General features: G+C 41.3%; 1 protein-coding gene and 1 non-coding gene across 3 annotated transcripts in view; both read left to right on the top strand.

Moving 5' to 3' along the window:
• Nhsl1 (NHS like 1) overlaps window positions 1-23,696 on the top strand; it is a 234,890-nt gene that overhangs the window by 44,962 nt on the left and 166,232 nt on the right. The window lies entirely within an intron of this gene.
• Window positions 14,143-14,215, top strand: Trnam-cau (transfer RNA methionine (anticodon CAU)). The gene has a single exon. It is a non-coding gene; the product is annotated as a tRNA-Met (tRNA).

A 23,696-nucleotide genomic window follows, 5' to 3' on the forward strand; every position in this document is an offset into this window, starting at 1 on the left:
GAGTTACTTCATTGACTTGAAGAAGTAAATCCACTGTGTACAAAGGGTGTATGGAATGAGAATATTCTCTGCCCTCAGTGAAAGACTAGAGGAAACGCATAGAACCCATGCCTTCCTAGACGAGAGGATTCTGTAAGGAGCTCTGGATGTCAAGGTTAAGCCATTGCTTGCTAGTGGCTCTGCGCTGATTCTCCTTGTTAGGGTCACAGCCACCCTAATGGTCGATGAGGTATTTTCTGTACACTTTCCTGTAATGATTTGTGATCTTTCTTCTCCTTTGCCCCACGGCCACGTCCTTCTCCTTTTTGCCCTACCACTGAGTTATGTCCCCAGCCTCTTTTATTTTGAGACAAGTTCTGGCAAAGTTGCTTAGGCTGACCTGGACTTGTGATCTTCCTGCCTCAGTCTCCTGAGTAGCTGGGATGGCGGGACTGTGCCACCGTGCCCAGGTGGCCTCTTGATTATGCAATATATAACAAATAATGGCTAAGTCTCTGTCTGCAGTTCCTTCTTGTTTTTGCTTTTGTGGTGTTGGGATAAAACCCAGGGTCTTGCATATGTATGTTAGCCAAGCATTCCGCCATTGAGCTACATCTCAGCCCAAGCAATTTCTTAATTTTATCAATAAGCAAGTTGCATTTTTAAAAAACCTGTTATATTAAGATCCAGATTTTTATGTCAATTCTGACCAGATAGGCTATTTTGTGGTTGACTGTATTCATCAATATGAATTACCCTTATGGTCTGTCACATTGGGTGTTCCAACAAACGACTCATCCCTGTATTTACAGCACTCTGCAGGCCTGTCCTGAATGTGGAATGGGATTAGGCTTTTTCTGATCCTATCAGCACAATTGATACTGGACACATTCCAGATGTGTGCTTTAAGTCCCATCAATTACATCTGAGAAGTTACTTACCAAATGGAAAAGTCACATGGATATAGAGAAGCCTTAGAACCAATCACATCAGGAACCATCTGGGTTCCAAGAGGACTCCAGTCAGAAGTCAGCCCCAGGTGTCGAACAGGGAGATGAGCAGAAGGAAACTGCCCAGTGGAACCTAACCGAGTTTGCAAAACCATGTGCAAATAAGACAATTTTTTTTAACCCATTAAGTTTTAGGGTATTTTATTATGTAGCAATGAATAAATGAAAACACTCCCAGAATTGATGTTCATTGATAGTTACATTTTAATAGCTACTTAGTAATGAGTTGTGCCTGCATGTTAGAAAAGCAAAATACAATGTTACTGTTAATCAGCTATTAAAATAGATTGATCAGTGTATTATATGCCCTTTACTAATGAGATTACATGAAGAGGGAAGGAAACAAATGAAACAACCATTGAAGAGATTCAAATGTCACTCAGTGCTGTTATAATGAAATACAAGTTTTCCCATCATAATTCTGTAGAGTAATAATGACTGAAAATTTTGGCAACAATTCAACCTCAAAGTTGGAAGAGAACTGCATGTAAGAGAATTAAAAGTATTAATTTTTGATTGGACATGTTTCTAAGTTCCTTTTCCTGACATTATCATTGTCATTTGATGTTGTAAGCAAATGCCTCTGTAGGTTGACTGATTACAAATGTTTTCCCTCAAGCACACACCAGCTTCCAAATCTGTCTGTAAACTGCTTTCTTAAAAAAGTGAATAAGCTTAGGAAATAATTATTCCTCAAAGTACACTAAACTCCCAAGCAAGCTTTTGTTCTGTAGACAGATCTGATTCATCCAGAAACATCAAGATAATTGTCACGATTTAAGATTTTAAAAGAAACCCAGGAGCCGTTGGCTCAAGTATAAAACTTCCTTTTGCTTTCTTGGCATGTTGCCTCCAGTTGAATATTTTGTGCTGTATGTTGCTCCATTTTTTGTTTTGTGTTTTTGCCCCTGGGACAGGAAACTACAGAACAAAATATATTCATCTTGGTAACCGGTGCTGGTCCTCTGGTGACTCACTATTTTTCAGTGATTATTACAGAAAGGAGAGGCGATCGCTTGGAGGGTGCACCCTAGAGGATGCCCATCTTCAGCCAAGATTTCGTTCTTCTGTCACCGTTTGTAAAACTGGGAACCACTATTTTGACAGCAGAGTATTCTCAATAAAACACTCCCTTCTAATTCATTTCTTTCATGCAGTAGTTTGCTCCATTTTAATTAAAATTCCTCAAAGGCTGAGACAGTGTAGGTTTGAATGTGATTGTGCTTCCTCCCTCCAGGTATTAATCTGTGATCCTGGAAATATATCTCTACAGACACATGTGTTCTTACTAGACTGTAAGCGCCAAGAGGGCAGCATCCTGTATTACTTGCTCAGAATTTGGGGCCCATCCTTCTAGCATTTGCCAGTCTACACTTGGATATTTTTTGAATTTCTGATTTAGCTTTTCAAGCAACAGCTTCCCACCCACACCCCCATGCCCCTCTGCATCCCTACCAGAAGTTGCAGGTTTAGGTCCCAACTGACACGAGAGAGTCATGTTTTTCTACTTCTTTCCTCCTTTTCCTCCTCTTCCTTCTCCTCCTCCTCCTCCTTCTTTTTATTTTATTTTATTTTTTTGGTACCAGGGCGTGAACAACTGAGCCGCATCCTCAGCCGTTTTTGAGACAGGATGTTGCTTAGGGCCTTGCTAAGTTGCTGAGGCTGGTCTCAAACTTGTGATCCTTCTGCCTCAGCTTCCCCAACCTCAGATTACACGTGTGTGCACCCAACTCTACTTCTTCCTTAATAGATAATCCCTGATTCATTCTACACCAATTCCATAAAGTAGGGGTAAGAATTTCTAATTCAAACCAGGCATAGTAGCATGCCTGTAATCCCACAGCAGCTTGGGAGGCTGAGGCAGGAGGATCACAAGTTCAAAACAACTGAGACCCTGTCTCAAAATAAAAAATAAAAAGGGCTAGGGATGTGACTCAGTGATTAAGCACCCCTGGGTTCAATCCTGGTACCAGGGGGGAAACAAAAAGGAATTTCTAATTTAAATGTGTGTGTGTATTTATATATATCTACTGGTTCTTTTCAATATGTTATTTCTAATACTTTTACTAGGGGTTAAATATTGATGTACTTAGTTTTCGTGTGTTATTATTATTTTTTTTATTATTGTTTTTGGCAGTGCTGGGGATTGGACTCAGGGGGCTGTACCTCCAAGCCACATCCTCAAGCCATTTTAATTTTTGAGACAGGGCCTCTCTAAGTTGCTGAGGCCAGCCTTGTATTGTATCCTCCTGCCTCAGCCTCCAAAACTGTTGGGATTAGAGGCATGTACCATTGTGCCCAGATCCTTAAAATTCTTTAATTGAAAACCTATACCGAGGGATTTATGTGGTATGTTAAGAATGATAAAATGTTTCTGGAATTACTGAGTTGGAAGATAGTTGAATAAAAGATGCATTAGAAAGCTTTTGTATTCCTAGAATTATATAACAAGAGAAAAATTTTAGGTTCTTGGGCAACTCGTACTGAAATTCTCTGGTCATTGCTTGAATTTAAATTCTTCCCCACCTGAAAGAATTTAAAGAAATTTTGGTTCTAGGTTTATATTTTCTTCAGATTATTCCTATCTACTTCATTTAAAAAGAATTAACAAATATATAGTGAGTACTTGTTTTATGCCAGATACCTCATAATTCCTGAGGTGCCTCAGTAAACAAGATAACTAAAATTTCTATCCTGGGAACTTTGCATTTTAGCAGTCATACAACAAACACAATTTAAAAAGTGACTATTTAATAGGTTTAAGGTGATGAAGTACTAGGAAAAAATAAAGTAGGATGATGATAATTAAGGGGAGGAGTGGGTTTTAATTTTAATTTTAATTTTAATTTTTTTGTGCTGCTGGAGCTGGAACTAGGGCCCTTTGCAGGCGAGGCAAGTGCTCTGCCACTGAGCATCTCCCCAACCCCCTATGCTGAGCGGGCCTCCTACAGGAGATTTTTCAGTAAAGGGCTGGGGGAGACGGGTGGTGGGAGAGCCTTCCAGACCTGGAAAGGGTCAGAGGGCAGAGTGCTGGGGCAGCCTGCTGCTGCACCTCAGGAATCCTTCATGGGTGAGCTTGGTCCACACTCAGCCCATCATGCCATTGTGAACCTTATTGGAAATTATTATTGTATATCATTCCATCAAATCATAAAATAACACTTAAAAAAGAAACTTTTAGAATGGGACCATATAATAAAACATTTCTTTTGGTCTTTCTGGTGTTGAGAATGTATGCAAATCATAGTGACAGATAACAGTTGTTTCAGAATTAATTCCTAGTCATGTCCAGGGGCCTTTTAGATAGTTAGGCTCAAGACTTCTACTGCCTTTGAATTTCACGATAGAGACCATATACATCAGCTAATTAGTATAAGGAGTTGGAGCATATAAAATTCCTAAGTCTGTGCCTGTTCATGGTTGGTACTGTATAAATACTGAGTTTTGAATAAGAATTTTAAACTATGACATATGCATATTCAGGTTAATTACTTGATTCTGTGGGACTCAGTTTCCACATTAAAAATAAAAAGATAGGTATACCTCATTATATGTTTGTCCAAATGTGTAGAAGATACAGCACCCAGAGTGAACCCATGTTAGCCGTGGACCCTGGGTGGTAATGCTGGGTGGTAGAGGTTCATCACATGCAACAGGTTGATAATGGGGGGACTCTGCATGTGGAGATGGGGGAACAGGGACAGAGGAGAAATCTCTGTGCTTTCCTCTCAATTTTGCTCTGAACCTAAAAGTGCTCTAAAAAATAGTCTTTTAGAAAAATGGAACTCCATCTACAGAACCCTGAGGAATAAAGATGATGTTGGGTGGCTTCTCACAGTGCTTGACACATGGTAGACCCTCAGTATGTGGCACTGCTCAAAGAGCAGTCCTCTCTGTCATGCGTCGACTCCTGTTTTGGCCTGGCTTGCTTGTCTTTGAGATGTCCTCTACCTGGTAGTTTCAGCTTACGTGGCCCAACCCTGTTCTTCAGCCTTTTGAAAATAACTGCTTAAGTGTTTGATGAGTACATTTATGAAGCAGATCCAATATTTAAAGGAATCTTGGAGTGAAATGCTTCGGGAGTGATTGCCCTTTAATTATAATATCTTCCTGTGAATTCTGGAGTTTCCTTTTTATCTTTTCCTCTCAGTGACCCACAGCCCTTATCTCCTTGTTCCAGGATTGCTGTCTTAGCCTCCCTGTGACTCTCCCTGGTGGTTACCATCTCCTTCCTCCTCTCTCCCTGCACACTTCTGGTTTGCTTGCTACTCCGTTGCCAACCTAATTTTCTAAAACACCATCATACTCCTGTTATTTAAAAAAAATTTTTACTTCAGCTTTTCATTCCAAGTCTGAATTTCTTTGTCTCATCTCCATGGTTTGCTACAACCTGGAACCGTATTATTTCTTCTTCTTTTTTTTTTTTTTTTTTTTTTTTTGTGGTGCTGGAGATTGAACCCAGGGCCTTGTGCATGCAAGGCAAGCACTCTACCAACTGAGCTACATCCCAGCCCGAACCTTATTATTTGTTCATTTTCTTTGATTTGCCATGATTCCTAAGCCATTCACCAAGACACCCACCAACCCTGTACATTTCGCGTGTTTCTCACTTGTATGAGCTGATCTTTCCACTTAGGTTGTTGTCCCATTTTGTACGGGTGGATCTAAGTTCTACATTCTCTTCCAAGTCTTCTCCTGACTCACTCACATGTCAATGTTTTTTCTATTTTCCATATGTAAAATGGTAAATTAAATTAGACAATGCATTTATAAAGTACTAAGGGCTCTTTTTGTCTTATATTTGAGGGGAACTATATATAAATTCTTGAAAGAAATATAGAAAGAAATCTAAATTCTTGTAGAAATAGGAATTCTATAAGAGTCTAGCCAGGTGCTGACTGCTCAATAAACAGTGGAGTGATTCTCTGAAGTCCTAGCTTTTAAAGATGATAATATGCTAGATCGAGGATACGGAATTTATACCACTTTAGGCTTTGGAGGTTGATATGGGGAAAAGGGAGTATTTATCAAAGATTTTGCAAATACTTTAGATTTCTCTGATACAAAATGAAAAAGGCAGGGATGAGATGGAGACATGCCACCTAACTCAGGGATATGATTCTCGTACACTGATGTCCATGACTATCTCGTTACCGTCTGGCACCTGGTGCTTGCTGTTTGCTCATTTTATCTTGTTTTGTGTTTTGACTTTAAAAATTATTTTTGTTGAGTAATTATTTACAAACTAAAAGGGACAGATCCTACAATTCAATCAGTCTTTGTGTTTATACTCAACCAAAATCTAAATAAAGATGGAGAATATCCATGATTTCCCCAACTTCAGAGTTCCCCATGTGACCCTTTCCAGTAAAAGTGTTCCCTCCCCAGGAGGCACTGGCTGTTCTGATTTCTGTCACCATCCCTTGGGAACTCAGAGGCAGCAGTTTTAGAGTTGCCGTTTCAGTCTGTCCTTATAGCACTACGTGAAGGCAGGAAGTTGGTGGAAGTTGGAGCTGGGGAGTAAGAATACATGTCATGTGTTCTCTTTTTTTGGCTCCTAAGAAATATTTTTTTCTCCTTTCCAGAAGACTTTTGGGTCCCCCGCCCAAATACTCCCCAAGACATCTCCCTCTGTTGTCATATTGTCAAGTCCTGAGTTACTCAATAATCCCTAGCTGCAAGGGAGGCTGGAAAATTATCTCTCCTATTCTTTAAAAAAAAAAAAAAAAAAAACAACTCTCTGTGGCTGTAGGTGGATGGAGTTAAGACTGTGTAGCTGACCCATAGCTGCAAGGACACAGTGTCTCAGGAAAAGAAATATGCTAAACTTTTAGGTGTAAGAGCATAGCCTGCTCAGGGAACTGGTGCCATTTTGAGAGGAAAAATGAATTTCTTGCCAGAAGGACCTTTGCTGCTCTCTGAACGTACTCATCAGACACTCATCAAACTGAATTTGTTCTCATCAAACACTGAATTTATTGCTAGAATACCTCAGCTAGGAGTTTGATTTGGAAGCACTCAGTGAGCAGATAGTACTAGAAACTATTTTTGATAATGCTGAGAATGTTCAATAAGATTTTAAAATACAAGAAGAGGGCTGGGGATATAGCTCAGTTAGTAGAGTGCCTGCCTCGCAAGCACAAGGCCCTGGGTTCAATCCCCAGCACTGCCAAAAAAAAAAAAAAAAAAAAAAAAAGATATTTTGAGAGAAAGAGGCATACACATTCATGTTTATATTTATCAATCTCTTACTATGTCTAATCTATAAATCATACTTTATCGTACTTATGTGTGTATGGGCAAAACAGTATATATATATATATATGGGGTCTGATATTATCCATGGTTTTAGGTGTCTGTTGGGTGTTTCACATCGGTTTTCCTGTTACTCCATTTTAAAAACACTTTATGTGGAAGAAGCATTGAAATCTTTATAGAAGTTGAGGATATAGGAGAGAGGGAGAGGCTGGGACAGAGAGTGAAGGATTTTCTTTTTGGGTAGTAGGAAAGGGCTTCCTGTCTTCACAGTGCAGAGGAATTCAGCAAAAAAATAAAGGACAAATTATATGGGTGCAGTGTTTGTGATCAGGCAGTGATAAATGGGTTTTCATAGGGCTTGATGGAAGCAGATGGGGTCCCCCTGACTGCCACTATTTTCTTTCAAGTAGAAGGGACAAGAATGGACATCAGCCCTGGGTTCAATCCCCAGCACCACACACACACACACACACACACACACATACACAAAAGCATCTTTCAGGCTCAGCAAAATCTATTAAAAAAAAAAAAAAAGAATGGACATCAGCTGAGGTTGGCTTTGGGATGGAAAAACTGTTTTATTTTCCTTTAGCTTTTAAATTCCGCTTATGACGAGGTTGACAATGTTTTGGAAACATAATTTACCTGTTAGAAAAACATCATCTGTGATGTCAACAAAGCCAGCAGTTGTGTGACTTTTTTTTCTTTGAGACTGGGTCTTGCTCAGTTGCCTGGGCTCCCCATTAACTCACAATAGGGGTGTTCACACGTGTGACACAAATACTAAGACCTTACAGAGTAATCGGTCACCCTTGTCCCCTAGTCTAAATACGAGTTTCCTTTCACACACTAACCATTCCACCTAGTAAAGGAACTTTTGGCATCAGGATTTCTATAACCACAGTGGAGGGTGCAGACAGGTCAATGCCCAGGAGCTATGTATGAGATAGTGAAAAGCCAATGGATTCTGGGAACGGAGGCAAGACCTATAGAGCATTCTGAAGGGTGGGTGGGGGAGGTTACAAAAGTGTGGCACAGTAACACAAAAAGTCCAAGGACAGGGTTGTTTGCAGTTCTTCATGGGATTATGGTATGTGCAACACCCTGTCTCACAGATGAGAGTTTTGAAATGCTGATAGAAGACTACCAGGTATTTATGACAAAATATAGCATTCCAGACAAATAATTGAATGTCTTCAAAAAAGTACCTAAAATTCAAAAATTGGTTTCTATAGAAAGTTATAAAAAATTGTATGTAAGCTAGGTACAGTGGCACACGCCTATTATCCCAGGGGCTTGGGAGGCTGAAGCAGGAGGATCTCAAATTTGAAGCCAGCCTCAGCAACTTAGCAAGGTTTTAAGCAACTTAGCAAGACCCTAAATAAAGTATAAAAAGGGCTGGGGATGTGGCTCAGTAGTTAAGTGACCCTGAATTCAATCCCTGGTTCAAAAAAAAAAAAAAAAAAGGATGTATGATTGTTTATAAAGCTGTAAGTTTGTGTATAACATCTACATCAATGTTTTAATCAGTGAATAAGTAAAACATGTTATAGAGGAATTTTTTACCTTGTGGTGAATGAAATATACTTTATGCCAGATTCTCAAGTTTTGAGATAAAGCCTGTTATCTTTAAGAAACTTTCAAAGAAGATCCGTAATTGCTCCCAGGAGTAGGTAGAGAAAAGAAGTAATTTGACAGTTTCCGATGGACATTGAGAAAAACCATAAATAAATTTTCTTCAAGTTCTTGATTGCTAACTATGAATTTTGTTGTATCTCCAGACAAATCAAGTAATTCTGATATAAGTACCACTTTCCTGTAACCCAGATTTAACTTTTTGAAAACAGATGGTACAAAAGAAGAAAAAGTCTTTTCCCACCCCTGTAGGCAAAGCTCAAACTTATTTATCCTCATCCAAGGCAGTTTCTCTCTGTTTTGGCCTGACTTCTGGGAGCCCAGAACTTTTAAAAGATGTTTTCTTGAAAATAGTGAGGTCTTTTCTTGTCTGTCCTCGTAATCTTGGCTGAGTTTCTCATATTCCGGCTGCTTTGACTCATTAATATTCAGCCTGATCCATGGTGGCTGAGAAGGCAGCAAGGGGTGGAAGTTGGTGCAGTGAAAGATTCCCTGAGGCTTCTCAGGAAAGATGCAAATGACCCCAGGAATGGTGTCACCAAGTTTCATTTTCTCCAGTCACTTGAATACTTAAGGCTTTCAACTGACTTAAATAGAGTTTTTTTTTTTTTTTTTTTTTTTCCTCTTTTTCTTTTGATGTAGATTCAGTTAGGGCTTAACTTTTTTCCCTCTTTGTCAGTGAGTATGCTTTTCTTGTTGAATATAAAAAGATTAATCAAGTTAAGATAAACATTGTACATTTCTTAGCTGGAGCATATTTACTCAGATTGACAAATATTAAGTTGTTTTAAGAATTGCTGTCAGCACCGTGGCTGCAGAGAAATGGATTACAAAAATGAAAACTTATAACTTCAGAATGAGTTGTTTCCCTTTTAGCATATCAAAAAAACATATTTAGATTTGTCATCTGAAGGTATGATTCCCCTCTGGATTGGTGGGGGACAGGGGCAGCTATCATTCTTAATTAAGAAACCTACCTGTTACTCCATTTTTAAAAACTTTATGTGTAAGAAGCATTGAAATCTTTACAGAGGTCAAAGATAGAGGAGAGAGAAGAGGCTCTCTCCTTCAGCAGATCTTTCTTTTAAGGATGATTCTGGAAAGAGTAATCAATGTACATGGTATAGAATCTAGAATCTTTTTTTTTTTTTTTTTTTTTTTTGGTGCTGGGGATTGAACCCAGGGCCTTGTGCATGCGAGGCAAGCACTCTACCAACTGAGCTATATCCCCAATTCCTAGAATCTTTTATAAGAGAGATGTTGGTTTTGTTATTTTGGGAGAAAGTGATTGTGTTTCTGCCAAAGAAAATTTGAAAAATATATGATTAAACAGTGTATTTGTTATTTCTCTTTCCTATGCTACTCTATGAAGCCCGGCTTTGCAGAAGTCAGTTTCTCTTTATTGTTTGCTTATAAAGGGTCCATAGATGGTTAGAAGGAAATCCGGTTATCATGAATGATACTGTAACAATTGCCACCACTACTAAATCTGTGCATTAAAAAAGGAACATTCTGTCAGTTGCTCTCTTTAAATAACGTTGATGTAACAAGTTGGGGGCAACAGGTACATTTGGTACATTCAGGTCATGATGGAATTTGACCTTCACTTTACCACTTAGGGAGGATTCCTTTTTACCTCCTTTACACACAGTTGGGTAGGGCTGACGGGTAGCAGGTGGATCCTGCTTCTCTGTCCCATGAAGACTGACTGTCTTCAGTCACGACCTGTACAGGCAGTGGAGTCCTACTTGAGTTTGAACACGTTGTTTTAAAGTTCTGCCATGGAGCACAACTGGGCTTTATCACTGGGTATCTACCCTTGAATCTCAGAGACTGACGTGGGCTAATTGAAAGTAGCTGGGCTCCTAATGTTTTCTTCTTACTCCTACCAGTGTTTTGATAAAAATGCTGAGTTTATTCAGCATGGCTTCACCCCATAAATATTTATTAAGTGCCCAGTTATGTGCTAGAGACAAAAGTTTCTTGGAGTTAGTTTCTCTAGTAATGGTTTCTGCTCACCAGTGTGTGTTCAGATGGCTTTTAGTTTTGGTCAGTGGCTACTGTGGAGAAAGAATGGAGGGACATCCATTAAACAAGCAAATAAATAGTTCATAATCAGTATTGCTTGATACCTAGTTGAATAATTCTTCTCAGAGTTACTCAGGATAAATTAAAATATTAAAACAGAGCATTTATTTCACTGAGGTGGAATGTGCTAGCACAAAGTATATAGGTTAGACTCTCAGTCCCCAGCTCCATATTGTACCTCGGGCTTCCCTTGCAGTTTGTAATGCCAAACATCAAAATGTTCTGCAAGATAAACTTATTAAGGATGGAGTGTAGGAAATTAATAGGGAGCATGATGAGTGATTTGTAGCTGTATTTGTTACACATGTGTGAGTGTGATTGAAAACTTAATGCAACTTTGAGCTTTTCTAGATAAAATATGGTGACAAGAGTGTTTCACATGAATTGCAAAACGCATATAAATGAATTTCTTTTTGGTTTTTGTTTTGTTAGTATTGCTGAGGATTGAAGCCGTGGACTTACACATGCTAGGCAAATGCTTTCCTACTGAGCTATATCAGCAGCCCAAATTTCTTAAATTTAGCACACATCTAGAGTCTTAGAATGTTCTACAGTGGCCTGTGTTGGCATGCTTACTGTTATTATCACTATTATTTTTTGCATAGGAAGCAAATGGTAATGGTCGTGGTGGTGGGGAGTTGCTAACGTAGACCTTGTCTTCATCTACAAAGGAGGAGCATTCTGTTTTTTTATATCATTGGAAAGCATCAAGAAACTTGACAAATATTAGGTTTTCATCCCAAAAATACAGATGAAAGAAAGATAATTTTTTCTGATTATGTTAAACTACAGAAATCAACAGATTTCATGGGAGTAATTTGAGAATTGAATTTTCTAGGTGTAATATTTTAGTCCTAGTACTCTTGGGAAGGTTTCCTTCATTTTGTAAGGAACAATGTTGCACAGAGAAGTTCTCATCAACATCTCATGCATCTTAATATTGCCCTTAGAGGGGAAAGAAGTAGTAAGTGCTCCAGATTTCTCTGTGGGGAAAGTAGAAAGTAAACCCGCTTTACTTTAGGTATTTTGCATGCAACAGAATTTTTGACTTTCAGTAAGAATGCCTATAATATACACTAGTGATTTTCCACTAGGGATTAAATCCAGGGGCACTTTAACTCTGAGCTACATCCCCAGCTCTTTTTATATTTTCATTTTGAGACAGGGTCTCTCTAAGTTGTGTAGGCTGGACTTGAACTTGCAGTCTTCTTACCTCAGCCTCCTAAGAAGCTTGGATTACAGGCACATGCCACCATACTTGCCAATAATGTTTTTTGACAGATTATTAATAGTGATAAACACAATGAAAAAACTGTTTCTTTGATCATATGAACAGTATTAACTAATGCTGAAAATTTTGCAAACACAGTGTCTTTAACACTTGGAGTTGACCCTTTAATCTCAAAGGGCTTGGGAGAGTGTTTTTAATTTGTTTTTTATTTCTTGGTGCTGGGGATTGAACCCAGGGCTTTGTACATGGTAGGCAAATGCTTTTCCACTGAACTCCCCTCAGCTCCATGTCATTTTTAACATTTAAAAAATTTTTTTTTTTTTTTTTTTTTTTTAGCATTTATTAAAAGACTTACCTTCACAGAGAAAAGTCAGGTATGTCTGGTGACTTAGCAAAAATTATATGTTACATAATCAACCTACCAAGGTCAACTATGAAAAAATAACAATGCTTCTTTTAAGACCTTTGTCTTAAGAGGGAAGAGATTCTTGAATTGATATTCTACCGAAAAGAATGCGATTTTAAAAGTTGAGTAAAACATTTGGAATTAAATAAAGCAGATTGATCAAGCAGGACGGGATGGTTGTTTTTAGTTGTTTATTTTTAAGATCAGCATTGATTTGTTGTCTGAGAAGTCAGGTGGAATAATTTGAACTCCTCAGTACTAGGGATTGCTTGATCAATCAAAATCAGAGAAAACAACCTTTTGTCTCTTCTTGATTGTAGCTGTGGATCGTTGTAGCCACTGATGCCCCAGTGCAGGATAAGAAGTGGGACTGACACTGAGGGCAGAAGCCAAACACGCCCAAACAGTGCTTTCCCACAAGATGTAACATTCATTCAACAGATACCATCGAGCCTACATGCCTAGTCTCCAAGAATAAATAGAGAAAGAAACTCTCAGAGAGTTTACTGCCTAAAAAGGTGACAGAAGAGTGACTTCATTTGGAGTGGGGTAAGCTCTGGGCTAGAGGAATGGAAAGACCAGACCTCTTGAAAAGAACTGCCCCACCATAATCAGGATACAGAGAAAGTTAATAGTTCACTCTTCTGGCCATTTATTCCTTGTTCACCTGACACAACTCCAGAAAAACCTGTAGAGACAGTAGAGACAGGTACAGGTATTTCAGAAAATTGGTTCAGGTAAGAGTTCTTCCAAGGACCTGCCAAAGGTTTTGCAGGTTCCCCATCTTAACTGCAATTTTGGTTTCCTCCAAAATATGACTTAGTCAGCTTACTAACATGAGGAGAAAATGTTAGGTTTTGATTTTATTTATTTAGTCCAGGTGGGAGAAATGGGAGGAAGAGGCTATTCCTGAGCAGGCAGAGGCTGCTTATTCTCAACTTTGTCACTCCAAGCAGAGCACAGAGCACAGACTCACATCCAATTTTAGTGACCCAGAGTTGCATTGTGTCACACTATGTCCTCTTATACTTGTGCCTCCAATTGTTTTCCCTTCCTTGATTTCCTCACTTCTCAAAGTGAAGTCGGTGAGACATCACTGTCTCCTGTGCTTGTTAGACATGCAGAGGCTCAAGCAGACCCCAAACTGCTGTCTTAGAATCTGCATTTGCACAAGCTCTCCAAATAATTCTGTGCATAATGAAGTTGGAGATGCCCTCAGACTCCCCCACATTACCACCTCCCCCACATTCTCATATCCACCCAGCCAGTAATGATTAAAGAGTGTCTGTCTCTGATAATCTCTGTAATCAGGAGAGTGGTTTTGGCTTGTAAACCATTAAAGAACACAGCAGGAAGATGCTGGAGAGATGCTGGTCAAAGGATACAAAATTGCATTTAGACAAGAGGAAGAAGTTCAGCAAATCTAGTGTGGGGGTGAATTTAGCTCATAGCAATGTATTCTGTACTTGAAAATTACTACGAGTAGATTTTAAATGCTCCCACCACCAAAGAAACAAAAGAACAAACCAGGGGCTGGGGATATAGCTCAGTTGGTAGAGTGCTCGCCTCATAAGCACAAGGCCCTGGGTTCGATCCCCAGTACCCCCCCCCCAAAAAAAAAAAAAAAAAAAACCTGAACAAACCATGTAAGGTAATGGGTATGTAAATTTGCTTGATTTTGCTATTCCATAAGGTATATGTATATCAAAATTCATATTGCACACTATAAATGTGTATAATTTTTATTTGTTAATTCAATAAGCAAAAGCCAAAAACTAGACAGATGCCATAGAAGAATGAAGCTCCTGGCTGCTCTGTGGCACTACAGGTCCTGGCACTGGCTGTTGTCCCTGCACCTCCTTCGGCGCCTGCCTGCCACCTCTGAGGGTGTCCGAGCACCTTGCCTGTTCCACCCGGCCTTTTACCTATATTCTCTCTGCTCTCAGATTCCCCTGGCTAATGGGGTGCTGTTTTATAAATCCGAGTTACAGACCTGCTGTGATTCCTTGGTGGCTTCCCTGGGCAGCCTGGCTTGGGCTGGACCCTGCTCGGCGCACATGCCCTCGGTTTCCCCATCACCCCTTTTCTCTTTCCCTTTTCTTCCCTTAGACTTTGCTCTAGTGCAGCCACACTCTCTTGGCCACCTCCCTGTCTCCCTGCACCACGACTAGCAGAGCACCCACCCAAAGGAACGCTCATGGCGAGGCTGTGTCTCCCACCCTAGGATGCGAGTCTCTGGGGAGCAGGGACTATGTTTATCATATCTGAAAACTGGTGTGCTAAACTCGGAGTTGATAATTACAGGGAGCAATCAGTCGACGTTTGTCGGCTTACGTTGCTTAAACTGGGCAGTTTTATTTGTTTCCTTGGAATTATCAAAAAGGCAGTTCATCCTGGGGAGGTTCTGGGGAGCCAAACTGAATTATGTCCTTCTATTGTGTGCATATCAGAGAATGTAACAGCAAATCCCACTATTGTGTATAATTATAACACAGCAATTAAAAAAAGCAAGTCTTTTTTGCTTTTCCTTCTGGAACTCCAGAGGAGTTGGTTTGTGTCAGATTCCCCCCAACCCCCGCCCTTTTTAATGAATTCTTGTTGGTCTACACTTACTTCCTTTTCTTTTATTATTTAATACTGAATTATTGTACACTCACGACACCATCCCCAGAGGACCTCATAAGTTCCTGTTCACCTTTACCTTTGCGCTCTTTTGCATCATCTCTGCTTTCTCCCCCATCCTTGACGATTTATTCTTTTTTTGGACCATTTATTCTTGAATTTCCTCGAGCACTTATCATGTTTAGTTTACTCACCCCTCCAAGCAGTACCATGGAGTAAACAGTTCAGCAGAGTTCTTCCTTTTCTCCACTGATGCAATTTGAAATCAATAGCTGTTGTCATCTTAACCAGGAGTGGTGACAGAGGGAATCCTTACCTTGCTGTCTAAAAAATTACATCTCAAAGCGATGTGATACCGATGTTTAGTTTTTGGTTCATGTTCGTTGGCACTTTCGAGATAGACTCTTTCCTCACCGGATCACTGCCTCCAAGAAAGTTTATGTGTGGGTGGCTGATTTTTATAGTCACAGTGTCATCTACTAATTACTGTACAATGCAGGTCTCTGCTGTTAATATGAGAAATCATGAGTTTTACTTTTGTAAAATCTCCATTCTAAGCCTATATTTACAGGTGGATATTATATAATTTTCTCTTGCAGTATTGGAATTACATGTACTGATGATTTGTTATTTTAAAACACTCAGATTTTTCTCCTTGATTCATTCAAATCTTTATTGGGGAATAGAAAATTTGGAATTCTTTTTTAATATAAATTTGTTTATTGAATCTACTGATCAGTTTATCTTTAATTTTAGTTTCATTTCCTTTGTTGTTTCTCATTATTTCCTCCATTCTCTTTAGCTTAAAAGAATCCATTAACCATTATCAGTTATTAGCTTTAAGAAAGAATCATCTACATTTGTCAATTTCTTTGCATTTTCTTTCTGTACCATGTTTGTTTCTTTATTGAATTTACTTTTGCTAATTTTACTTTAGTTTGTTACTTTGTTCCTTTTCTAAATTCTTTAACAAGAGGATTGGCTCATTCTGCTTTTTTCTTTCTCTCTCCAGTTTTGTTATAATAACAAAACATGGGCCAATATTTGTCTTAGTCCATGAGCAAATCAGTTTTTGTAAATGATTTGATTAGCGTTGAAAGTTAAATGTGCTCCCTATCTTATTCCTTTATCCCCATGTGGCAATTAGGTTATTCAAGGCTAATTTCATTGTCTGCTTGAGCTGTCAGGTTCTCAACGGAACATTTTGAAGCCCTAAATTCCTGTTACAGTTCTCTCACTTGCAAAATCATCTTAGTCCCCTCACCCACACCTGTTTACATTGCTGTAGCTTTTCATTTATATATGTATATTTATTTACTCTTAAATGAAACATTTAAGTAGGTTTGCTTTAAGACACTTCAAAGTTCTTTGATTCCATAATGGCTGGTGTTTTTGGAATACTCACTATGTACTGAAGTATTGCTTTTACATGCCTTGTCTCATTTGATCTTCACAAGATTCCTGCAGGTTAGATGGCATGACTCTCATTTCCCAGAGAAAGAAGCTCTGGTGCTCAGAGGTTGGACACCTTTTCCTGAGTCCCATGCTTAGATATAGAAGGATCCAGAGTTAGGGTGGCTGCTTGTTAGTGCTGACTCTGAAGTGTGGCCCTGCTGTGGCAGGGACAAGTGATACTCTTTCTTTACTCTAGGTTTTTGCACAGATGGGTACATTTGGGACTATTCCCTAAATTTTAGTGTACTTGCATTTTTTTTGGGGGGGGGGAGGTAATCAATTGGGTTTTTGAAGATTAAATGATAACTTTAACAAATTCTGTATATATTTTCTTTTACATTTGAGCTATGTTCTTTCCCACTGTTCTTTCAGCTTTTGCCTGTCTGGGATGGACTTGAAGCTTTGATTTTTTCACATAACTAAATTGGAAATGCTGATACGTGTTCATTAAATAGGCAATTTTGTACTCTCCTATATACATACGGGGTGGTATAATTAACCTTTCACAGCAATCTTGTTATTTTTAAAAACCCAGTCTTCTCCAGGTTTCTTATAGTGATATTAATATCACAGCAGTAATTGACAGAAGTTGACAGAAGGACAGGGTCCATCAGGTCATGATGGTGCCCCTGCGGCCTGATCTGTCTGTCTGACTTTCCCTCCTCTTTCTTACAGCTCCCTTCTTCCCCAGCTAGCATCTTTGGAGGAGAGCCTCCTCCTTCAGTTTCAGGCCTCTTTAGCTGTTTCCCACCTGGAGACTCTAGTGAACTTTATTGGGTGTTGCTGGAACAATAAGGAATATGATTCATAAATAAATTCTAGAATCCTCTTCCTGCAAAATTGAAAGTATATTTGTTCTGATGTTAGACATTTGTCACATTCTTTTAGAATAGTATTGAAAGGAGATAATCGTATCTCCATTTTTACTATTAACATTTGTAGTAAAATTGTTTAATTCTTAGCATTTATAGTAACAACCGCCATTTTGACCTCTCTTCAACTGATGTGGAGTGTAGCTTTTTGAATTAGTCATAGGCCATCCTTATAGTAATGGAATTCCTTTGCGAAACTCAGTCATCACCCTCGCTTTTCTCAAATAATTGGCGTGTGTGTGTGTGTGTGTGTGTGTTACTGAGGACTGTACCCAGAGGCACTTCCCCATCCCTTTTTATTTTTTATTTTGAGACAGGGTCTCTTGAACTTGGGGCTCCTCCTGCCTCAGCTTCCTTAAATGCTGGGCTTATAGGTATCACCATTGTGCCCAGTTTATGTAGCTTTTAATAATCGCATAAAATATTATATACTATCTTTAAAAATAGGCATTGATCTTGGGGAAATTTTGGTGGACCAGTTGGTAGAAATTTTCTCATTTTATTATTTTCAAAAACCTTTGTCCTCTTCCTTCTCATCTGCTTAAAAGTGGATGGTGCAGAGGGAGTGGTAGGTGTCCCTGTGGCAGGTACAGTGACACATGGCTGAGGCAGATGACTCAGGGGTGAGAGGATCGAGATGCATGGATGTCTGCTTCTCTGGCCATGATTTATATATATACTTTAATGCCAAGCATGACGAATTAGATTTGGCCAACGTTGATTGCTCAACTCCGTGCCAGGGGTCAGGCCTCCTGTTTGGTTTGGTTGTATGTGATTGAAGTGGGGCCTCCTTACTGCAGGTCATTATTTCTTTTGTATGGAACTATTTTAGAACTGGGCATGGTGGTGCACAACTGTAGCCCCAGCTACTTGGGAAACTGAGGCAAGAGGACCGTATGAGTCAGGAGTTGGAGGCCATTGAGCTCCTTTCTCAAAAAAAAAAAAAGAAAGAAAAGAAAAGAAAAAAACTTTATGCAAAAAGTTCTGACTATACCATAGTAGTAACAAGTACTTTAGAGGGGCATACATTTCTCTGTCGGCAAAAGTAAGAAATGCTTTCCTACCATAGAGTATTTCTTCATTTTCCATTTATTTTCCTCTTCTGAATATTATACTTAAATGTATTATTTAAAACAAACAAACACAAACTCCCACCTGATTTCATGTTTATTGCCAAGGTAGCCCAGATCTCTCTGGTTCTATCAAACAGGTGAGTGATCAAAACAGCTAGTCAGAAAATGGTATTTCAATTGAGCCTTTGCTCTCAGTTTGATGTTCTTGTGTGAGAAGTGCCTCCTCTTCTGAATTGGACAGGACCTATACACGACTCTGGTGAGTGACCCCCAGGTTACCCACAGTGTTTGACGTCACTCAAGACTGTGGTTTTGAACCAGGTTTTAGCTGTGCCAGAACCAGTAGGAGGAGCTTTCTCCAAATCCACCTGGCCTGTGGGAGCTTCACTCCTGTGCTCTGAGTCAGAATCCCCAGGGGCCGGGGCCCAGGCTTGTAGCTCTTAGCAGATCTCCTTGGGTGGCTGATGTACAGCCCGGATCAGGAAGGAATGATCTGTCAGGTGCTCTTCCTCTGGCATCCAGGAATGTCTGCAAAGGTTTCCCCGGAAGCAAGAAACCTCCGTTATGTTTCTATAATTTAATGCTTTTTAAATAGTGGCTTATAAAATATGTCCATATGAGAATATCAAAATAGCCCTAATTAATGCATTTTCTCTTTTTCTTTTTAAGAGATAGGGCTCACTGTGTTGCCCAGGCTGGTCCCAAATTCTTGGGCTCAAGTGATCCTCCCACATCAGCCTCCCAAGTAGCTGGGACTAAAGGCATGTGCCATCTCGCCCGGCTCCTTTTCCCTTTGATGCTTTTTTCTGGCTCTGCCTCTGCGTTTCTCTAACAATTTTAGTCAAACCCTAGAGTGGGCACAATGTTTCCTTAGAAATTAGATGCTTGTAGTCAGAGTCAAAACTTGTACAGGGTGACAGCAGCAGACGTGAGGGTGGGGCACCACCACTTGGTAGCTCACACCCGGCTGGGCACAGGTCAGCTTGGATGGTGTTGAGCGGATGGCCAGGACCACTCCCTCTCCATGTCACTCCCTGTCCTCCAGGAGCAAGGCCAAGGTGGAACCTGCAGTCCCACAAAGTCCTGACAGGCTCAGGAGCTGCTGAGCTTAGTGCAGCCGCCTGGAGTCTTCTGGTGTGTGTTGTTTGTCACTGTTTGTTTCACAAACGTGCCTTCCTCTCTCAACTCTTCTCCACGTGGGGGAGTCCTGTTTTAGAACACAGGGTGTTCGTTCTATAAACAAATACTGAGGGAGGGAGGACAGAAGAGGTGACAGATGGGTAAGTGAGTGGAGGTGCCCGGGATGCCTTGGAAAGGAGGGAGGGAAGGGGACCAACCTCTCCCCGAGTGTGGGAGGCGAAACAGGTTTCTACTGGGTGTTAGGGAATTTAGTTTGTGTTATGGCTCCTCTTGTGGCAAACAGGAGCCCTGAGGACCTCATGTGCCCATGCCCCTTCCTGCTGCAGGAGAGGACCCTTTCCCCTCTGATTGGCCCCTGTTCCCCATGGCACATTCGCCTGGCATTGCCATGTGGCTGCCCTCCCACACCAGCCTGCAGGCTCCCTCCTCTCCCGTGGCTGTGGTTCTGGACTCACCTACCCACCTTTCCATTTAATTACAGCCTGGCATGCTTTGCTTATTGCTTTATGCGAGTAAGGTCACCTACCTTCCCAAACACCTACTCTGTAAAGACCAGCCAGTGTTTTCAGTCACACCAGCACCTCGGAGGACACCTGGAGCCTGTGAAGGCGCTCTGCCTGTCAGCCAGTGGCTTCACGGACCACTGGCAGATTAACCTCTGCCCCTGGCTGCTCAGCACAGGGGCCCAGTCCTTTGTTTCTTTGACCGGGTTCTAGCTGATTAGATTGTTTTCCTAGAGAGTTTGCTAATGGTCTTGGTGGGAGGAGGGTGGGAAACATAGGCTGGTTTCAAAAATTCCAAAGATCCAGCAAGACCTGTTTGGGGCCTCTCCCCTCAGATTCAGGGGTTGTCAGTGGACTTAGGGTCTGGTTTAGCCAGACCTGCAGGAGGAACAATGTGCTGAGGGTGGGAAAGTGCACTGAGCCAGCAGGCTTTCCCCCTCCCTCCCTCCTACCCACCCCCCTGTTGCTCCCAGTAGGGAATTTCTAGAATCACAGACTGGCTTGTACTGTCCCTGCTGTGGTTTTGCTCTTCAGCAGAAAGAGAGAATTTTCCTTGAATCAACTGTGGATCATTGGCTAGTGTTTTGGTGTCCAAGAAATACCATGTTACAGGTCAGGTGTCTAATATTTGGGAAGCCACACTTGCCAGTGTCTAGCTTGCAGTTTTTAAACCCTCTTGCAGAAGTGATACAGTTGTGCTACTATGTGTATGGCCTGCATGGTCTCTTCAGCTCCTCTTTCAGAAACATTTATAAAGATACAATTTGTATATAAATTTATTTTTGGCTCTGTTTCAAAAGAAGAGGCTTTAAATGTGTTACTTCTGGGACTTTGGTCCGTGAGAGCAGATATTGTGAAGTCTCTGTCTAGTCAGTAGAACTGGGACCAGGAGTCCTAGATAGGTGTGAATTTGGGCATTTCATTTTTTTCTTCCTCCTCTTCTTGAAAACCTGATTTGTTTGCCTACTTGATTATTTCCATGTCAAAAAAATGGTTTCTTAAATTGTTTATCTCTGTTCATATACAACACAAAGACTTTTTGCAGCTAAAGAAGATTGGGATTGTATTTATAAATAGAATTGTAATTTTAATCAAGAGGATAGTTACATTGCTGGCTGCCATGGCACACACCTGTAATCCCAGGGACTCTTGAGGTTGAGGCAGGAGGATCGCAAGATACAGGTCAGACCCAGCAATTTGGCAAGACCCTGTATCAAAATGAAAAATAAAAAGGGCTGAGGATGCAGCTCAGTGGTAAAGTGCTTTTGGGTCCAAAGTCCAGCACCCCTCCCCCTGAAAACACACACACACACACACACACACACAGATAAGAAGGTATTGAAAAGCAACATTTTAAACATATGACCTGCAAGTGTAAAATTTTTGTCAGGTTGCTCTCTGGAGAGGGTGGACTCTTAGATCTCTTGACTGGGAACAACAACAACAACAACTACAACAACAACAAACAAACAAAAAAAAAAAAAAAAAAAAAACTCGAATGGATGGCAGGGATCTAGCCCAGCCCTGCAGCCTGGGGGCCTAAAGTTTCATCCCTGTCATGCTGGAACTGGGGAGCGCTGGGATTTCTCGCTTTCCCAGGGCCCTGAGGTCTAGTCTCAAATCCCAGCCTTGCCATTTGCTAGCTTTATGACCTAGGGTATATTATTTTAAATTTGCTGTGTCTGTTACCTCAATTGGAAATGAGAACATGAGTCATAGCTACCTGGTAGAGTTATTGAGAGGATTCAGAGGGTATCTTAGAATAAGGCCTGTTATATACTAAGCACTTGTTATGTAGTCATTATTCAGCTACAAGCAATATACAGATCCCAAGCGCCAGTGATTAGCACATGCAGCCATTTATTTTTCTCACACAATGGGAGTTTAGAGTAGGCAGCTCAGGTATTTCTACTCTTCTCTCCTTTGTGTGTCTTTGCCACCTCACAGGCACAAGATGGCTGCCTCATCTCCAGCATCCTCCTTAGGTTCAAGGTGGGAAGAAGAGAAAGGTCAGAGAGCAAAGGGTGAGCCCCAGCTGGATGGCCTCTCCTGTGACACTTCCAGGAAGCCTCACCCATCCACCCTAATTTTGTCTAAAATTAGATGACATGACCTGTGAGAGAGGAAAGGACATGCAGTTTTAAAAATGGGTAAATTATCATCCTTGAAAACATCAGGGTTGTCATTGGTCGGAGGAACTAGGAAAGGGATCGTGGATAGGCAAACCAACAGTGCCGGCCGCTGCACTCAGATTGTTACTGTAGAACTGTCCTTGAAGGTGGCTTGTGCATAGATAGGGACCTTGGAGGAAGAAGGCGTTGGGATCCTGAGGAGGTGTCAGAGAAGGAGCAGCTTTGCCAGGAACCGATTCCTGCAGGAAGAAGCCCCCTTCACTTCTGGTCATCCCCGGGAGCTTCGGGCCTACCACCCATGCCGTGGCATCCTTCCCTGCCAGGGTGCTTGGGGAGCGCTGGAGGCAGCATGGAGGAGAGGCTACAGGACAGCGCGGTTGGCCCAGGGGCGGGAGTGGGCCAGGAACACGCCTTGGGTTTGTCCGGTCCTGCGCTCGCCTGGCTGCCGCTTCCCCGCTCCTCGTCGCCTCTTAGGCCTCCGTACTGCCTGGTTTTATTGGCATTCCATTCCCATGCTGTGTGCTGATGGAATGGAAAAGGGCCTTTGCCTGAATTTGCCAGCAGGGGCAAACTTGGCTCCCGCTCCTGGACCCAGGCACGGTGTTTCCCGTCCGCTGTGCCTGTCAGGGGAGTGACGTGCTCACAGTGCACGGCAGTCAGAGCTGCTGGACTTGGGGAAGGGCAGGAGGCCAGGTGGCATCATCTGAAACTCCACCTCTCCAGAACCCACAGGCGCGTTCCCAGGGTGAGAACAGCTCCTTGAAGCGCACGCTTGGCCTGGGCTCCAGGCTGCCCGCATCTGAGCCTGCGGGGTCGGAGCCCAGAACCAGCCGGCCCGCGCCTGTGGTCAGCAGTCTCACTCCCAGGAAGGAGAGCGCCTGCTGTGGTGGCTTCTCAGGACCTGCTGCAAGTCTGCGTCTGACTCCAGTGTCACTCAGTGTGGCATGAATGCAGGTAACGAAGGCCAGCTCGTGGCGAAGGCATCAAAACCCGGGGTCCTGTGAGGACCGAAAGTGGCACCTCTGGGCTCACCTGTGGAAAAGGGACTCTCTTTCTAAGTCGAGTGACTTGCACATGCAGTGACTCAGCAAGGAATGTTAATTTTTTTTTTTTTTAGAAATTTACATTTAATTTATTTAGTACTATTTAAACTTCTCAAGCCATCTCATTTTTATAGTTTTAAAGTTCACAACTTAAAGTAAATGCTACTGTGTTAGACTAGTTAAAAGGGACAATTGTTGAAAGATGATTGTGTCATTAAAAGATTAGATACAGGGGCTAGGGTTGTGGCT

This window comes from Sciurus carolinensis, chromosome 7 (assembly GCF_902686445.1).
Source record: "Sciurus carolinensis chromosome 7, mSciCar1.2, whole genome shotgun sequence".
Lineage (NCBI taxonomy): Eukaryota > Metazoa > Chordata > Mammalia > Rodentia > Sciuridae > Sciurus > Sciurus carolinensis.